Raw genomic sequence first — 18,796 nt, 5'->3', positions numbered from 1 at the left:
GTTTGTTTGTTTTTTTCTTATTATTTGGTCTTCCTTTACTTTGCAGTAGGACTGTGGAAAAGAAATAGGAAAGGGAAAGGAGTGGAATATGTGCTGAGTACTTCAGATGCCTGGCTGGCAAGCCATCTGGACACAAGAGGTGTCTCAGATGTCTTGGTCTCACTGTTGGCTGCCACTGTTCCTTGAGTCGGAGGGAGGGAATAAAACGCTGAAGCCTTTTGATAGTCAGGGGACAAGAGGCTGAGGCCAGGATTAGGCATATTTCAAGAGGACTACTTGTAAAAAGCAGTCAAATCTCAGTGTCTGTGTGCAAATTAGGTAGGACAGTTTGGCCTTTATGACTTGCATCTACAAAACCAGAATGTGTGATGACTAATGCCTTATAATACAAGGCTAGTTACTTTATATGTTAAAGAACATTTCTATGTAGTCTGTGACTGGATTAAACCCACTGTGTCTGGATTTGTCATTTATATTAGGAAGTGCGATTCATGGAGATCAGAAAGAGGTGAAATGTTACAGAACAGACTTACACCTAATACCATATTGGTATAAGAGGTCTAACAAGGCTGGTGGCAAGTGTGCAGATGGACTACTAAAAGCTGGATGACTGCTTCCATTAGGCAGGCGGCTGCTGAATTCCTACATTATAAATTAAGAGACCTCTCCATTAGAAGTCTATTTACTGTGTCTGAATAAGGTGATCTGTGCCGCTGACTCACTCACAGTGTTCTCAAGGACCCATTTGGAGATTTACACAAAATAGGTTTTGTTTGTTTGTTTGTTTTTCACTGGGCTAACCTTCTTCTGGTATTTCCTTTCTGTGGAAGCCTTTAAATAAAGTTGAATGGTAACTTCTTACCTGTTTATAAGAAAGGCCACATTTCTAGTTTTATGGCCTACTTGAAGATGAGAATCATATGAATCATATAAAGACTCAAAAAATGGTAAATACTGCTCATGCTAAGATTCTATATTTGTTCGCCAGTTTGAATGTGAATGAGGAAATTGGATAGCCATCTCTAATAAAACTCTTTTTTTGCCAAATATTCAGAAAATATGTAGGATATTGTTAAAATGATCTAATTGTTAATATGGCCTACTAACTATTGACATGAAATAGATACTTAAGTTCTTGAACTGGCTTACAGTACTGGCATGTCTGACCTTAAGTGTGAATGTCCTAAAAATACCATTTCAGTGTATTTTCCTAACAACAGGCATCAATTCTGCAAATGAAACAGTGAATATTTCTTACACAAGTGCTCCATTGGCTTTCTCAACTACGGTTTTATTTCTATAGAAATTTTGTGCTAGCATTTCAATGCCCACTGAAACAGCTCTGTGATTTCAGTTCAAGTTCACTGTATTTTTTCTATTTTTAAGTATAGTTCAGTAGTCTGAAAATAACATGACTATACCAGCAAGAGAATTAAAACACATCTATCCTGTATGAAACAAAATATTTTTTTCTTCAGTGTCTATAATTACATTTTCATTTTAAGGCTCATCTCCCTGGTTAATGACCAAAACATTGATTTACAAAGAAAAGTAATTTTAAATCACAGTAAAAAGTAGTTTTGGATAAAAATACAAAATAGGATGTGTTTTGAAACTGTGGGAGTCACATTCTTTTAAAACAAAAGTTCATCTATTTTTAGATGTCTTGAAATGATGTTTTGCATTTCAGCAAGGAGTCATTAATTTCATTAACGTCAGTTTAGCTACCATTATTCATATTCAATTTTATGCTTTTTTTTTGAAAAGTCACCTTGAAATTAGTTTGGCTAGTATATGTTAGTGTAGAGGTAGAATTTGATGGGGGAAAAAAGTACTAAGTTTATGCAGTTGTCCAATCCTTCTATGTACAAGTGGATCTGCTGTAGTCAATATGTCTATAGCTACGCTGTCCAAATCTTTCCTCAATAATACTCTTACAGTCACTTATAAAATAGTCAACTCTATTAGTAAGGTTATCGTTTTCCACACTAAGCATTTGTTGGTAAATTTAAAATGCAGTGATTTAATGTAATAATTTATATCCTTTTTATGCATAGCAACAAAAGCATACAAAATAATTTCCAATCATTTCATGTGCTTCACTTTGCTATTTTAATACCCTTTTTTATACTTTCATGTATTATTTGTTGTCTTCTTTTCCTTTCCTAATGAAAAAGCATATGAAGTACAGTAGCTTTTATGTTTTTCAACTGTATTTCTTTTGCCAATGTTTCATATATATTGATCTAAATGTTTAATGATAATGATATTCACAAGTCAATGCGGCACCCACATCCAGGTCCTTGCAAAATAAACCCCCTGGTTTGGAAACACTAGGAATCACAATTACTTTTGGTACTTAAAGCCCAAATGAAAACAAGCTTCCTTAAGGTGTCTCAAAATATTAACACTGAAATACTTTATAATTTTCTTAAAATAAGTATTTACATCCTCTGTATTCCACAATGCTGTCTTGAGTCTTGGGTTATACATTTGGACAGAACTCCTAATTAACAGCCACATGTTCTCTATCCCTAAAATTGAATGATTTATTTTAGCCCCAAACAGGACAACCTACTTGTTTAGTGTGTCAAGACTTCCTTTTACTTGCAATGGGATTAATTATGCTTAGGTACAATAGGTACAAGCCTTACAGGTAATAAATATTAAGCCATTAGTGCAGTCAGTCCTACTAGCATCCTTAATACCTGCTTTACAACTATTTTTTGCACTCAGTTATGTTTGGACTCTCAGGTCTGAAGACTAAGCAAAGGGTGTATCATCGGAGAGATGTTCTGATATTAGATTGTTTGCCTACAAGGAAATAATACCAAGATGTGTGTCTTTTCTACATTCTACAGTAACTTCAAGGTTATCTAAACTTTTTGTTGGTTCTTTCTGGAGTTCAGTGCTCTCTCTTACTACTGATTTCTGTCTTTGTTTTGAAACTAAGATGTATTGCAGACCTGCCTGGATTTCATGCTGCACTCTACATTTTCTGAAGTGTCTCAATGCAGATGATAGATAAAATTTCTTTTTTTCCCCTTTCTCCATGATGCTGTGCTAAATGTGGCTACTCAACTGTTTTATTTTCCCTACCAGCAGATAAACTCAGCATCTTTGTGGCTCGGTTATGCCTGCCAAGCCCAGAACCGAGGCTGGAGATGGTGCAGCCACAGCATCCCAAGAAGAACAGTAGAAGAAATGGACTGCTAGGACACAGTCTTCCCAGAGCTCTGGGACAGGAAAATTGAACGCAAAGGGAAACTTGGTCTAAAAGAGAAAAATTGTCATGTGACAAAAATAATAATCTATACAGGAAGGTAAACAGTGTTATTTCAACCACATGCAGTGGTGCTGCAAATTACCAATACATCTGTAAAACATATTGTTTATTTGTCTAAGGATAGTTCTGAGGTGTATGTTTGGTGGGGGGGGGACGGGGAAAGAGAAGAAAAATTACATTCAGGATTTTAAGTAAATGTTTGGGATGTTATTTACTGCTATCTTTGTTACCATAATATTAAAGAGATCCATACAAGACTGATGTATCCTCTGTAATCATGAATTTGACTAGACTAATGTAGTGTTGCTATGTCAGAGTCCTTGAGATTTACATTTGATTTCTTAAATTTTCCCTTAGTTTGGCAGCTTCAAGGTTTTCTCAGCTATTTCAATATTGATAAATGCTCTGTCAAGACGCAGTAAATGTCATTTTGGTATTAGCACTGGAAGATCAATCATGACAGAAATGAGCATGCTCTGTGAACAGCATTAACAACAAGAAAGTCCAACTCATTTAATTAGTTACTATTTCCCTAAAGCTTTGAATGTGTGAAATGTTCTATAAGCAGTGCAATATTTTATTATCACTTTACACAAGTTCCTAGCTAGGCATAATGATGGAAATTTGGATTTCCTCACAGGAATTTGGACAAAAATATTGCTCCCAACGAGGAATCTTGTGAATTGAGCAGCTAAAGGGATTAGAAAAACCCTGACAACTTTTACTGTGGAATTATAGATTTATTTTTTAATAGACTAAATTCATTAAAAATGTTAATACAGGAAACAATTAAGAGCCAGCAGAAGGAATTGGGCAAACAAAGACATTAATCGAGGGTTCTTCAAAATGAAAAATCTCTTTAGAAATTATATGAAATATCACGTGGTAGCAGAGTGAAATCCCAAATTGTTCTCAAATGTACTGCAGAATAACAAAAGTCCAGATGGAAGAAGGCTTGAAGTACTGCATTCATTAGGGCTAGTAAATCATGCGTTCTTGTGAGATATACTAAATTACATTGAATCACAGTGTACATTACATTGTAAACTGAGTCTCTGAGAACATACACGCGTAATTATAACTATCGGCTTGGCTACATAAATATTGAAAAACTCAGATCTAGCATTTATTTTCCTGCTTTGAAAATATATAAGTGAAATTTTGTAAAAAATAACAAAACTTCTTTCTTTTTCCCTTCTGATGAAGCTCTTTTTATGAATAATTCACAGTATTTTCCACTGAGACGGAGAATGAGGATCATTCATTGGATTGTAATTGCATACATTTCGTTGCCGTAATCAGCTTGGGACGCTGAAGCAGAACGATGGGGTTGACTTAGGATCCCCTTTCGTATCATAGATATTAAGCAAATCACTTCTACTCAATACCCCAGTTTGCATTCTATGGCTTGGGAAAAAGAAATGTGTTCTGAATTTTCAGTTTGGCTTTACTAAATAATGTCCTTATGCTATTTTACAGAATCAGTGAGACTCAGTCACTGAATCATTTTAGTTGAAGAATATGCAATGTGTTGTGATCTTTGGTTTTATACTTCAGAGTTTTTATTACTAAACAAATAAATTATGCAATGTTCTTACGCTTCGTTCCCTGCCCACCCCCACCCCGCCACTATGGTATTGCAATTTCTAATAACATTGTTATTCTCTCTTTTTATGGTGTTGCTGAATTACTTCTCTCTAGTCTTAAGGAGTTGCCAAATTATACTTCTAAACTAATTCTTTAGCTAGGAAGGAAACAAGGACTGTACTTTTCAGTATTAGTCATATTCTGTCACTACTCTCTGTTTGTTTGTTTGTTGGGTTTTGGATATATTTTTTTTTACATTAAAAAAGTACAACTTCCAAAAATAAATCCAAATCATCTTTGTTGCTTTCAGTTCTTCCAGCAGATATGCATTGTGAACATCAAAGGAAGGATCATGAGTAAGTCACAGTTACATGATGAATGCTATCACAGAAGTCTAAAGGAAAAAAAGCCTAATTTGTCATTTTAGCTTATCTTCAGGAATGCTGACTTGATTTGATTGGTGTAACCTCAATAATTTGCCAGCAGATTAAGTCCTGAGATTCTGATGTTATATCTGAAAATGGGAACGAGCCTGCTCATTCCTTATGCATTTTGAAAAATGAACCCTTTGTCTATTTCCCTGCCAACACAGCTTTGTATTTCATTGTGCATTTATTAGTGTTTTGTTTTGCTGGTTTTTGTGTCACATTACTGCTTTCCCTAGCAACCCTCCCCAAGCTTAAAAGATTTTACGGCAAGAAGTTACTTACAAGGCTCAGCTAAATTCTTTCCACTTGTAATTTAAGCTTATTTTATTATAAAATTCCAAAATACAGCACTGTATTTTTCAAGAATATGTTATGTTATTGTATGGAGAACAAGTGCGATGGATCACCTGGTGAGTTACTGAGCATGTTTGGGAGAGGAAGGTTCATAGACTATACAAACAGCCAAGAGAAGGTGATGGGTCCTACAGTTATGACAGTGAGGAGCAGGGATCCTCTAGTTTATGCGGAGAAACTGCAAGGCTGAAGTGAGGTGCACAAACCTTTATACTTCTGGTCCCTCTTCTTTAGTTGCTTTCAATTTGCTCTATTTGAAAAATAAAAGTAATAAAAATTGAGCATTCACCTACATAATTTTTTTTTTAAATTTCAAAAGCTTTCCAGTCTTTCTGAACAGTTGGTTATAAAAGGAAAAGTCTGGACTGAACCTTCCGAAAGTAATTTCCAGTACAGTATCCCTTCAGGCAGCAAGGTAATCTTAAAGGCTCCTTTCATATTTGAGAAAGCCTGAGACCCCAAATGTGAGGAACATAAAAGAGACAAGGAAATGCCATAGGAGGATGATTAGTAAAATGAGATTAAGTAAGGCATGCACTTGTTCCAGTGAAATCAAAGGGTGTAATGTGAGGTGCAACTATTGCCTTAGGCCTTATATGATTTAAGCTGTGGCTGCCGTTATTCTCCATGCCCTGCAGCACCAGAGATCAGGTGTATCAATTCTGTTTATGTGGAATGACATTTGGAAGACAGAAGGCCTTGTAGCTAGGCACTGTGGGTAAGGGATCTCACATGGAATCTCGCTTTCCCAGCCATCAGTGTTACAAATCTAGAAACTATTTTATCTCAAAAAGCACTGCTAAATACTCTTCCTTCCTCAAGACTTTTGCTTGTGACTATAAGTGATGGAAAAATGGAATAGAGATCTTTGAAAATATTAGTTTTTAAAATGAGTATTACACATTGTCCAAGAATTTCCCAAGATGTACTTTGAAATAATAAACAAATAAATATATAAATAAATGTATTTAAATAAAAATAAGAGTCTTGGAACTATGTTTAATTAATCAGAAGGTAACTGAGAAATTGCATAGGAAAGCCAAGACATAGTGCATTAAAATTATCAGTAAATAAATGTAATGAACAGATTTATCAAAATCAGGAAAGGTCTTACACTGAGTAAAAACTGTAACAGGACAATTATTATTAGCACTGGTTGACCATAAGATCAGTTTTTACAAGGGCAATGCTACAGATAAAGATTGAAAATCTTATGAACAGCTGATTATTAGTCTGAATATGAAATAAACATTGGAAAAGCAATTCTGAAAGGCCATTGCTCAATTACTTTATTGATTAGGATTAAGAAGACTAAATGATCAACAACACAGTATATGCTGTGAAAACTCTGGTTGTTGCAATATTTAGGAAGAGAGAACAGCTCAAACATAGGATTTTAAACAGTGATATTTATACCTCAGTTCAACTTAATTACAATTTGTAGCTGTATAGAATTACCTAATCTCCATCTGCTCCTCCAAAAGCAGTAAAATTTATGAGGATACCAGATATGTAAACTATTCCTTAATAATATCCATTTGGAACTCTTGAAAGAGAAAGCACCAGAAATAAAATAAAAATTAACTACAAAAAGCCCTCACAGAAATCCTAGGTATGAATCAGAAGAAAAATAATTACTGAGCAATCATTTATTACAACAGTTAATTGTAATAAAGATAAGAAGAAAACTGCCTACATTTTATTAAATGATCCTAATCATGAACAAATGCACAGGTATAAGCTATAAACAGTGGATACAGACTGCATTTTCAAGGCCAGATATAAGTTTAACAGAAGACAAAAAGCTGACAGTTAATAATGTTACAGATTTGTCTTTGAGAAGAGAGAGAGACACTAATGATGGAAACCTGGAAAGGATATATAGGGAAACGAGAAAGGTGAAGAATGAAATATGTGGATAATGGATTTTATTACAACTGTCCAGAAATTCTGGAGACTCTGTAAGGACTCTCTGATGGGATTTTTTCATTCTGACCTGTACATCTATCATCTGTTATGCTTTGTGTATTTGCTATGGATGAGCTTCTGTTTAGCCTAGCTGACCCCAGAACAAAATTTATTGGTTATCTATTCATGCTCCTTTTTATAAATTGTCTAATCATTAGTTCAGTTGTTAGAAATATTGATGTATGTCTTGATCCTGGATTGAACTTTGGGGATCATATGCATAATGTCTTTGAAATTTTTTTTTCTCCTTTTCTAGAATGTAACTTGTTTGGGGGAGGAAGGTGTTGGGGTTTTTTTGGTTTGGTTTTTTTTTTTGGCAGTTTATCTATATTCCTTTTTTTTTTTTGAGTTTCAATTTACAAAAATGTAGTGATATTAGTACATTACCTGATCTTCCTAATAAATATCTGAAATTATGGAAATTAATTTAGAAAGATTTAACACTCAAAAGGCAATGACTTCATGAAGGTTTGACTTTTTTCCTTGTATTTTAAATGTAGTGCAACACAATCTCATTGATTTAAACTGACTAAAGCTTATTTGATATTTTCAGAGGGTTAAACATGTTTTTCCCCTTTTCCTGTCTGAATTCCAAGTAATTACAAAGGTACAAACTAAGACCTCTTGAAAATAAAATTCTAGTGTTGAATTATCCCTAAAATGTATTGTAACTTTCCAATGGACAGGTATATTATGGTTGGAAAGACAAAACTTAGATGGCATGTAGCCTTTCCCCGTTATTACTGCTTGATATGACTTGCAGTTCTTTTCATGGTATAGCTTTTAGTAGAATATGTATAGTCTATAAGGCTTGTAAATGCAACAGTGTTAAAAGATTTAATAACACACGTAAAAAAGTAATAGTTTATTGTTATCTTAAATGACATATTATAAATCTTAAAAAATTATGCACTTCGTGCATTTTGAATGATTGGCTGGTACTATCACATACTAGACCTGCTCATGGAGCTATGAAGGGAGTGGGGGGAATGAAACAGAGGAAAAGGCTTTAAATAAGAGAAGCATTAACCTCAGACAATCTTCTAATAATTCATTTGCCCTGAATGAATGATGGAAGCCAAATCTATTACATCTGGGAGGAGAAACAGAAGATCATAAGAACTCAAAGGAGTTATCTGAGAAAAGGCTTTGTTCCATGGAATTTGGATCCCTGGCTCCATATACTAACATGTCTATAATATTTACAGCATAAGATTTCCTTCAGTTTTTAAAATGAACTGGTTTATGTTAAGTGTTCAATATATATGTTCAACACGCATTACATGGTTTGTTTCTTTTATAAGCTTATTCTAAACTCCATGTATCCTATCCTATCCTGTCCTGTCCTGTCCTGTCCTGTCCTGTCCTATCCTATCCTATCCAATCCATTATTTTTTCATTTAATAACTGTTTAATAAGTCCTTACTTTGTTCCATTAAAAAGAATATTTAATTTAAAAAGATAAAGAGGGAATGGGTGAAACCAGTGAACAAAATGTGCATTGCTAACACAGAAGTGGGTTGCTGTGTCAGGCAGCTGAAAATACTTACTTTTCAGAGATGTGTTTAAAAAGCCTATGGATTGGAAAGCACTTACTGGAAGTTTGCAGATGGTCAGCATCAGCAGTCAATTTTTTGGAAAAGTCATCTCTGGCAGAGAGCCACCACCTTCCCATTAGACATGAACAAATGATGCAATGCAGGCCACAGATTATGGTATCACCTAATGCCCCAGGTGACACAACTGGAATACTGTTTCTAGTTTCTGCCTCCAAATAAATAAACTTTAAAAGGACATTATTACACTCTAAAAAAAAGCCCAGATTCATTAAAACTGACTAGAAAGGAGGTTCTTAAATCACTAAATTAGTTTACCTGATCTAACAGATTATGTAACATAGCTGATTAGCTCACACAGTATAAGCAGCTTATATAATGACAACATTCTGCCTTGCAAACTACATTTTTCTTCTATTATGCTTCCAACAATTTGGTAGCAGCATGACAGTGAATACAAACAGTTTCTTAATGCATAGAGTATGATTTTTGGATGATAGAACCTTTCATAAAAGTATTTTATTTTCCTTATATTATTTGTAGTCATCTCCATGTTTAAGCATAATTAATACAGAGGAAGTAGACTTAAAATATGGTAATATACAATAATTACAAAACAATGCATAAAGATACAGAAACTCCTTTACTCTTCTAACACTTAACATATAAGTATACAAGGCCGAATTGTCTGAGAAAAATAATTTATGTTTCTCTTTATTGTTACATGCACATTTATAGTCATATAAATTTTGGGTTTTGCTCAGTTCTCCTTTTTAAGGTAGTAGATATCGTGCTAGTGAAAGAACAGGTCAGGAAATCCCTACCTATTCCATAGGCTTCCTACTGCTGTCTCTCCTTGCATGACTTAACCTTATTTGAAAGGAAGTGCTTAATTTTTCATTTCCTTTTATTCTTCTTGTATTTCAGTTAAATTTATCCCTCTAAGCAATCTGCACACCTTCATTCGTGTCTAATAGAGGGAGCTCCCATACAGATATAAAGCTGTTACCAGTTTTATTCTGACACCTGAATCAGGAACTGCTTGCTGTTAGCGGATACAGGGTATTATGACTCTCGTGATCTGGCATTCAGACCTATGTTCACAGCTGGTTCCTTGGGTGCTGTCCTAAGGAAACACAGGTTTGAAAGCTTTTCTAACAATGAGTTGGAGCTACATTTTCAAACACATCTGTATAATCTTACTAATAGGGCTTAGTCGACTAACTTGGTATAACGCATTCACGTCCAGAGCTGAGCTTCCAACTTGTCAATTCTACATTGCTGAACTTCTTATTCCCTCAATGTCCTAAAAATCTGAAGACCTCTCCCATAAGTACTTAGGGCCCTCTTTTTTTGTTTTGTTTTGTTTTGTTTTACTGTTGGAGATGGAACCAGCAGCTTTTAACCAGACACAAGAAGAAGACAAAGACATGTCTGTATATGAAATTGCGTCTCTTGTCTAGAGTTACTGTTGGGTTGCACTTAGGAATGCCTTTGAAACTAAAAGTTGATTCTGAAAGCTCATTGTGGCTTTAGCAGCTAGGCAGTGTTTTATTTTTAAAAGGCTGCGGAGATATTGCCAACATCTGTGTAATCCCCTAGCATGACAGAGGTAATCCAGGAGGTGAAAGATCAGCTTTGCCATGCTTGTACTGAGGCACTAGGTATTTCATTAGCATGAAATACCTAATAGCAGGAGAGTTTGCTATTCACAAAATTGCGGAGTATTTTGCGTAGGGACTTTCTTTTAACATGCTTCACTGTAATGTCAAGAGGCTGATAAACTGTAACAAAAGTTTTCATGTTTTTGAATGAAAAATATTTATAAAACCAAAAATGTTGCTTGGTAAGTCAACTATGCAACCTAGTTTAAAATGAAAATAAATGTCAAACACTTAGTACTTAGTCCTAAGAAAGAGCTTAATTTTTAATGTAACACTAAGGAAAAGTATAATTGAAAAATTTAACAGAGTAAGCTAGAAAACTACAATAACATGGGAGACAGTGTTTATATTCTAGGCATTTTGAATGGTGATAATTTAGAAAGGTCCCCAGATGATAGCAGCTACTAAGGATTTCAGGAAAAAAAATTCTTCTCAAGAAAAAAAAGGAAAAAAAATGAATAAAAAATAAAGACAAACAAAATATCCAACAAAAGCAGCAAAAGTAAAATCACCTGGCGGAAGAGAGAACTGAGGCTGATTATCATGGATGTATCATAGCAGAGAAATACTATGCACTGACTACATGTAGGATGAAATTGCACGTATGTCGGAGTACAATACATTTTTCCTAACACCCTATAGCTCTGTGTTATCACTGCATTATTTGCTACCAGCTATTATGACCAACTTCCATCCACAGACCTCAAACATTGGCAATGAAATAGGGACCATTGTTTGGTTTTGCTTCCTTAATCCAGTTAATCACTTGCTGGTGCATTTTTATAGGCAGCATTAGATTCCTATGGAGAAGTTATACAGAAGATGTTGTACCACCCAGTCAGAATCACATAACAAACCTTAACACAGTATGCTGCTTGTGCCGAATTCTAGCTCTTTCTAAGGTCCCAGTTCACTCAGGTGCCTTGCCGCCTCCATCTACTATTTATGGAAGTCTCATTCTCATTGTGCTAAATCAGTTTGAGGTTAAGCACATGCTTAGAAATGTGGCTCAGTTGAGACCCTAGTAACTGACCTGAAACTGCACATTTTAAGTGGTATAAATGCTAAATTTGCAACCAGTATAGCAACATCTGCCAGACTTTGTAATAACAAACTCAGTAGGAACACATTCAGGAGTGGATAACGGCAGCAGAAGAATTGCTGAACTTAATTTTTTAAAGTTTAATTTTATCAAGCTTAATCTACTGGCTTTGTCACTGGGACAGTAGTGCTCATTTACCAACCACCAGGTTATTATTAGATGTTCTTAGTTCTACATAAATTCTGAACAGAAACTTCTAAATAAATCAGCATTTTCAAGTGTCAGAGATGAAAGTGCTTATAATTATTCAGAATATCAGGTTCAATGTGATTTTGAAATCTAGATTTCTTCTTGAAACACACTAAAATATGTATTGCATTATTTGATGAATAATTAACCAAAGAGTTATGTTAAAGTAATAAAACCATACTAGTGGAGAATTTAATGGAAAAGCTAGCCTTGCCCTTACTTTCCCCTCTTGCTCCCACTACACACCCTCCATCTCCCCTTCACATGGCAGCTGAAAGTTTGCTTTTCAAATTATACTGATGTAGCAACAGAAGTCGAAGTATGCATTTGAATGAAGAGGTTTTGATAAGGTGAGACCCAGAGTTCTTAAATTAGGTTTCAGCAACAGATTCATTTTAGTCTGAATTGACATTTCATTGCTAAATTAGTCTTTCTTTCTGTCATGGTGGAACTGAAAAGGTTAATGAGAACCTGCAATTTACAGTAGAACTTTACTTGAAATATTGGGGTTTTTTCCTTTGTTTAAGAGACCCTCTGCTGCCTAGCAGGGGCTGTGTTTCTAAAGCGCATTTGTTGAAGCTGCTTACCTATGGAGCATGTTTACCAAGGCTGCATCAGCATCAATCACAACTGCGTGCGAGTGCTCTTAACTCTCTGCAGATATGTTGTAGCAGCAGGATCACCTGTGGGCTGCTCACCACCTACGGTCTGCCAGTCCCATTTGTCTCCAAGGGAGCACATTAGTATTTCTATGGAAAAAAGAGGTAATTCGGTTGGAAATTACCCTCAAAAGTGACAGACCAGCCTTCCTCCCTGACAAATGCTCCTTCAGTGATGAGGTAGGGTGGGTTAACCGGGAGTGACTAAGTCAGTGAAAAGTATAAGCATGTAACACTCCAAACAAAAAGAGACTGTAAGATCTTTTTATGTTCATTTTGAATAGAATCCAAACTGATGCTAACAAGAAATACTACATTATTGTCTCACTTTACAGGCCATATTCAAAACATATGGATTGAATATGAGTGGGGCATGTAACCCTTCTACAGAAAGCCAAGCAATATAAGAAAACTAATGTCTTAATTTCAACATTAGTCTCATAGTGAATTAGGAGGTAAATTTTTGAGGTTTTGAGAACTGCATTCAGAAGCCTCTATTCTACCAGAGTCCTTCAGTTTTAGTCAAACAGTGGCATGGCTGTAGAATCAATGTATCATTAAACAGCTCCAGTGTAGAAACACCTGTGTTTAAAAATCGAAGTTTTCTCATATTGTAACATATATCAGTTATAATATTTCAGAACTTGATGATTAGAATTACTTCAAGAGCAGCAGCTCTGTTTCCTGTTGAGGGCATGACTTGAGAAAGTGTTTATGCTATTTTCACTACAGTCACTGGGAAGTAAGTATCTTTCCTTAACAGTTGAGGTTTGTTTGTTTGTTTGTTTGTTTGTTTGTTTGTTCTCCTTAGTGGATCAGAACCTAATAAAGTTCTCTTCACTACATATGATTACCCAGTCAGATGAGTGATCAATGGCAGTGATTAGACCAAAGAGAGGTTTACTAAACACAGTCCACTGCATGATTAGAAAATAGCTTTTTCATTATTCTTCTGTAACAGTCTATGGTACTGAGGTTTCATTAGGATAAATCTTTGATTATGTTTATTTTGTATCTACATATATATTGTACAATGAGGTGTCTCTTTTTCTGGGTTGATAATGCACCTGGCTATTCTATTCCTAGCTTTCAGTGCTTGGGACTGAAAGTTGCAAAAGGCTGGGAAAAATCAGAGATTACATTAAAATCCACAGCCAGCCAACTCAGTCTTGTGTACACTTCTTAGTTCATATTGTGGATAAATGCTTGCAGGATCAGGACTTAAATAATATCTAGCTTTATGTTAAAGCTCTCTATTCTCATGAAGGTTCTCATGAATTTTTCTAACAATTCTGTTCAAAGTGTCACTATTCAACAGATTATGAACTCAGGAATAAGAAGATAGAGTAGCATAACTGACAGCAAGGGATTGGTTCCAAGACAAAACATCTCTGTTTTATGCCTGGTGTATCATTTTAGATGTGAAGACAAAGATCTATATTCAAGTATGCCTTCCCAACTTCACTGAGAACCTGTCCATAAAACAAAAAACTTAGTTTACAGAGAAAGTATTCCAAAAAACACACAAGATGTCACATTTTTGTTGTGATTTTCACTCTGTGATTTTAGAACTTCATACCCTTTTCTTCATACAGCTCCAGATGCCTTTGTTATAATAAGCCTCTGCAAGTCAATGTAGCATAGATCATTTACTCACCCTGGAGCAAATGTACGATATTAAACACAAGCATTGGGTGAAAAAGATATGAAATGGGAAAGAAACGCAAGAAACTAGTGTTTAATTCCCTCGTGGTTTCTACAAATGTATGGGGAGACAAGAGAAAGGTGGAGATGTTAAAAGTCTGGTTTGGAACTTTGCATTTCTGCCAATAACAATTTGCAGGAAGGGCAAAAAAAATTGAGCAGTAAGAAGGGTTGAGATATGACAAAATGAGGCAGTGTTTAAGACACAAAAACACAGAGCACAATGAGTATTTCTTCCAGCTGTCTGCATTTGATGTATATTGAATATCTTATTTTAGTGTTTTTCAACTTTGCAGTTCGCTGAGGAAATACTAATAATGTATAGTTGTTTTACCAGGAAGTATACTGAACAGGACAGTGGTGTTACAATGACAAGTATTCTGGCATCCCCAATCCATTTCTTTCAAGTCATATTGTAAACACTTCCCTTGCATAGGTGATCTATGACTCACAAATGCAGCCCTAGGAAGTTAGAATACACATGTAAGCAAGAAATTGCAGATTTGGCTCTTAGATTAACCGTATCTTTAAAGAAACGTGAAATAATATGAAGAGAGGGTCTCTTGGCACATGAAAAAAATTCAGTAAAGTTTTCCTGAAAAAAGAAAACCCACCCAGTGGTACAATGTCTCAAAGGCCCTGGAGATCTCTAGGTGCGCTAAGTGCCTACTGAAAGGGAATTTGGACTTGATCTTTTGTTTTTTAATTGTCTGCACCTACCTGAGATGCTTCAGTCAGAGACCTAGCCACAATAAGCGTGCCGTATGACCAATGAAAAGAGAAACTTGTCCAGAAGGAGATTCAAATCTTAAGTGGGCTGAAGGTGCTTACTGGCATCCATGGACCACACAGTGACACCAGGCGATTCCAATCCTAATTTAGATTCCTTATAGGATGTCTAATTTTCCATTATATTAATCCACTGTTTTGTGCCAAACTTCTGTTTAACTCTGAACACACTTCCTTTCTGCTTATCTCTTTGTGGATATTAAAAATGCAAGCTTGTATTATTTGTCAAACCCCACACCTGGGTACTGCTCATTTATGCGAATACAGGGGACTTACAGACTTAAAAAGATATCTGTTGGAACAATTCCAGAGTGCCCCCTACTATACTTGAAGAGGGATAGAAATGCAGCAACATGCCACACGGCAGAGCCAGGAAGGCAGGTTCTTTCAGAAATGTGGTCCCATGTGACATGTCAAAGATAGATCTGATTTTTTCTTCTGTTTTGTACTAGGGGAGTCAAGGTTTACTGTATTCCCTACAGGAAAATGAGGTATGGTAAGTACGGGAGCAATTCTGAAGGCTTTACATTCATGAAACCTGAGCTATCTTTAAATATAAGTTTCAGAGCTACTGTACCTAGGGAAGAAAATTCTGCTAGAAATTCAGAAGAAAAACCTGTTTGACAAGCTGAATATTCGGATGTACTTTAACTGCTTGTGCCTATGAAGGTTTACGATAAAAATAACTCACTGAATAACAAATATATGAAGTATGTATGTACCTATATATGTGGATATACATATCAAATATTTATCTGGGGAGAAGGTCAAACAAAATCAATTTGAAAAATTCTATTTTTTTGTTTTGTTTTCTCAGATTCATATGTCACTAATAGCAACCAAAAATCAATAAGTTCTCTGGAATCAGAGTTCATCAGACAGTTGTAAAACTGGGCATGACATGACTTGCTCTTCACCTCTATTGTATATTAAATTGTTAGGGCAAAAAGAAATCCCTTGCTAAAAAATAAGGGACTGAAGAGTGTAGCACTGAAAGGTCGAATGTTAAGATCTAGTTCTCTGAGCAGGATTGTGCTTTAAAAGTAACCTAAGAAAAACTTTGCCTTTTTTTTTTTAATTTATTCTTTGTAGTTATTTTCCACATCATTGCATGTAATGTTACAAAGAATTGAAGCACAAAAACTCTCAGTGATGCTGACTGAGACAGTGACTCATTGGTCACTCAGTGATGGCTTTCATTAAGTGAAAGCCTCAGTGATGAAGCAGAAGAACAAAGATGAATATTTGTCACTCTGGGAGGGAGACAGTCAAAGACATTTCAATAAAGTACATTTTAATAGATTTCAGGTTGAAGCCTGATTCAGTTTTAAATGCTGCCTTTAGATATAGTCCTAAGCATGAGGGAAATGAGAATGTATAAAGCCTCTTGAGCCATTGCTGAGGAGTACCTTTAAGGTCATTCAGTAGAGATGACTTTTCTGCAGCATAGTTTGCTTTCATGCTAGAGTGAGAGTAAGGGATTTATTCAGCTTCTGTCTGCCTAACCCTGACTGATTTTAGACCAGCAAGGCTTTCTCACCTTAAAGAAAATAAGTGCATGGGTTTAGATGGGATTTATCTAGATACAATCTGAATATACACATTATAAAAGAAGGCTTTGTGAACATTTTCTGCACAAGGTCTGTATTCAGTAGTGATGCAAAAGTATGGAGTGGTACTGGAGGGCATAACGTGTATTTTCTGGTCCTTCATATGACTAGTACTACAGTCCTAAAGATTTTCTCATCCAGGTGTCATAGGCAAAAACAAAAAAAAGAAAACAAGTACATTGTGAATGCTAAGAGGTGACTAATAATTGAATGCCTGTGTGCTGGGGATGAATGTCTGAAACTGAACTTTTGAATTCCCTGACAAAAGCATGCTACTTCCTTGCTGTTACCAGGGTAGACTGGTGGTAAATTTTGATAACAGACAGTTTAAAACAAGTGGCATATCCTGAATCCTCCAGGTAATGCAGCAGCATGAAAGAATTACCAATCTGAAGGCTCATCAAGTGTTATACTTCTACAGATATAGACTTTTAGACTGGGAAGAGTGAGGGTTTCAGGGGCCTGGAAAGAAGAGCTGGTGGCCCAGGGTTTCCCAAAAGCAGAACTGGTTTCAGAAGGATGAAGGTGAAGCTCCTGACTGGCGGTAGGGTCCTGGAAAAGGGGAAACCTCCTGGAGGTGGGGGAGATGAGCAGAGACTAATGCTGGGGCAGGCCAAGGGCCATGACCATTAATACCTGAGGTGGGCAATGGTGAGCAACGGCACAGCAGGAACTAACATGATTTTCTGCCCAACTGACCCAGTGAGGCAACCACCTCCCAACTGAAAGTCGAGGGAGTGGGTGAATGAGACAATAAGGTAGGGTAAACTCTGTCATGTTCTTGGTTCTTAAATAAACTCCAGCGGGCCAAACAAGGTGCTAGTATCCAAAGGTGCATCAACCTTCATCACTTCAGCAGTTGTTACAGTAAGCAGGAGTGCATCAGTAAGACGACAATAATGTCTATTTGGTTTTTTTTTTTTTTTTTTTTTTTTTTCCTTCAGTGAGTCATTTCAGATTCCCCTATATGTGTCTGGAAGAAGCACAGGTCTGTCTTAATCACTGCGGGACATTATCCTTGGAACTGCCAGATCCTCAATTAATTATTTTAAAGGATTTGCCACATTACTTCCTAAACAAGAAAAAGAAATAGTGTTTTAGCATTAAAAAGTGTGTCTTAGGCCTGATTTACTGCTGTGCTATTTTTAGGATCTTTCCTCTCCAGCAGTCCAACAGTCCATAATATCACTTATCCTTCTGCCCCCCACTCCAACATACACACACACAGACAGATTTTTGTTCTGTAACTTGATTCCTACAATATTCCTAATCCATGCTCCTCCACAAAATTAACCACTTAATATCAATACCTTTTTTACCTTCAGTAAAATATTTCAGGATATTAATACCTTCACTAAAATATTTCAGAATAAACAATGAAATCTGTATGTCACCCTTCCAGTCTCCTTTCTCTCTAGACCCATTTTCTGTGCTCAGTTACATTGGGGCAGGAAAAGGGCATAATATTCAGTTGGCTGTTTTGGTTGGTTGGTTGGTTTTGGGGTGGTTTTTTTGGCTTTATTTTTTTTTTTTTGTAAACTAGCTAAACTACTGTGGTAGAGCTGGGCCTATCTGCTTGAAATACTCTCTGAGTCTCAGTTCCCTCTTCTCCTGGCAGACATGATTTCTCAGGAGTCCCAATATTTGCAATATCAGTGTGTTGTTAATATCTCTTCTGTAAACTCTTAAGTGAATCTGGCAGTTGGTAGTGATTATTAACCTTGCACTGAACCAGCAATTAATCTGTTCAGGCTGCAGAGGAAGAAGAAAGAGAGAGAGAAGAATGAGAAAGCACAAACTTGCCTGCTCTGGCTCAGTGATTCTGGTGAATCTGAGTACCCTGATCTGATATTGTTTAAACTCATTAGTATTCTCTATCTAATCTGCAGATTTAATTCAT

This window comes from Phalacrocorax aristotelis, chromosome 2, assembly GCF_949628215.1.
Source record: "Phalacrocorax aristotelis chromosome 2, bGulAri2.1, whole genome shotgun sequence".
In the NCBI taxonomy this organism is placed as follows: Eukaryota; Metazoa; Chordata; class Aves; order Suliformes; family Phalacrocoracidae; genus Phalacrocorax; species Phalacrocorax aristotelis.
Note: the sequence above shows the minus strand (reverse complement) of the source record.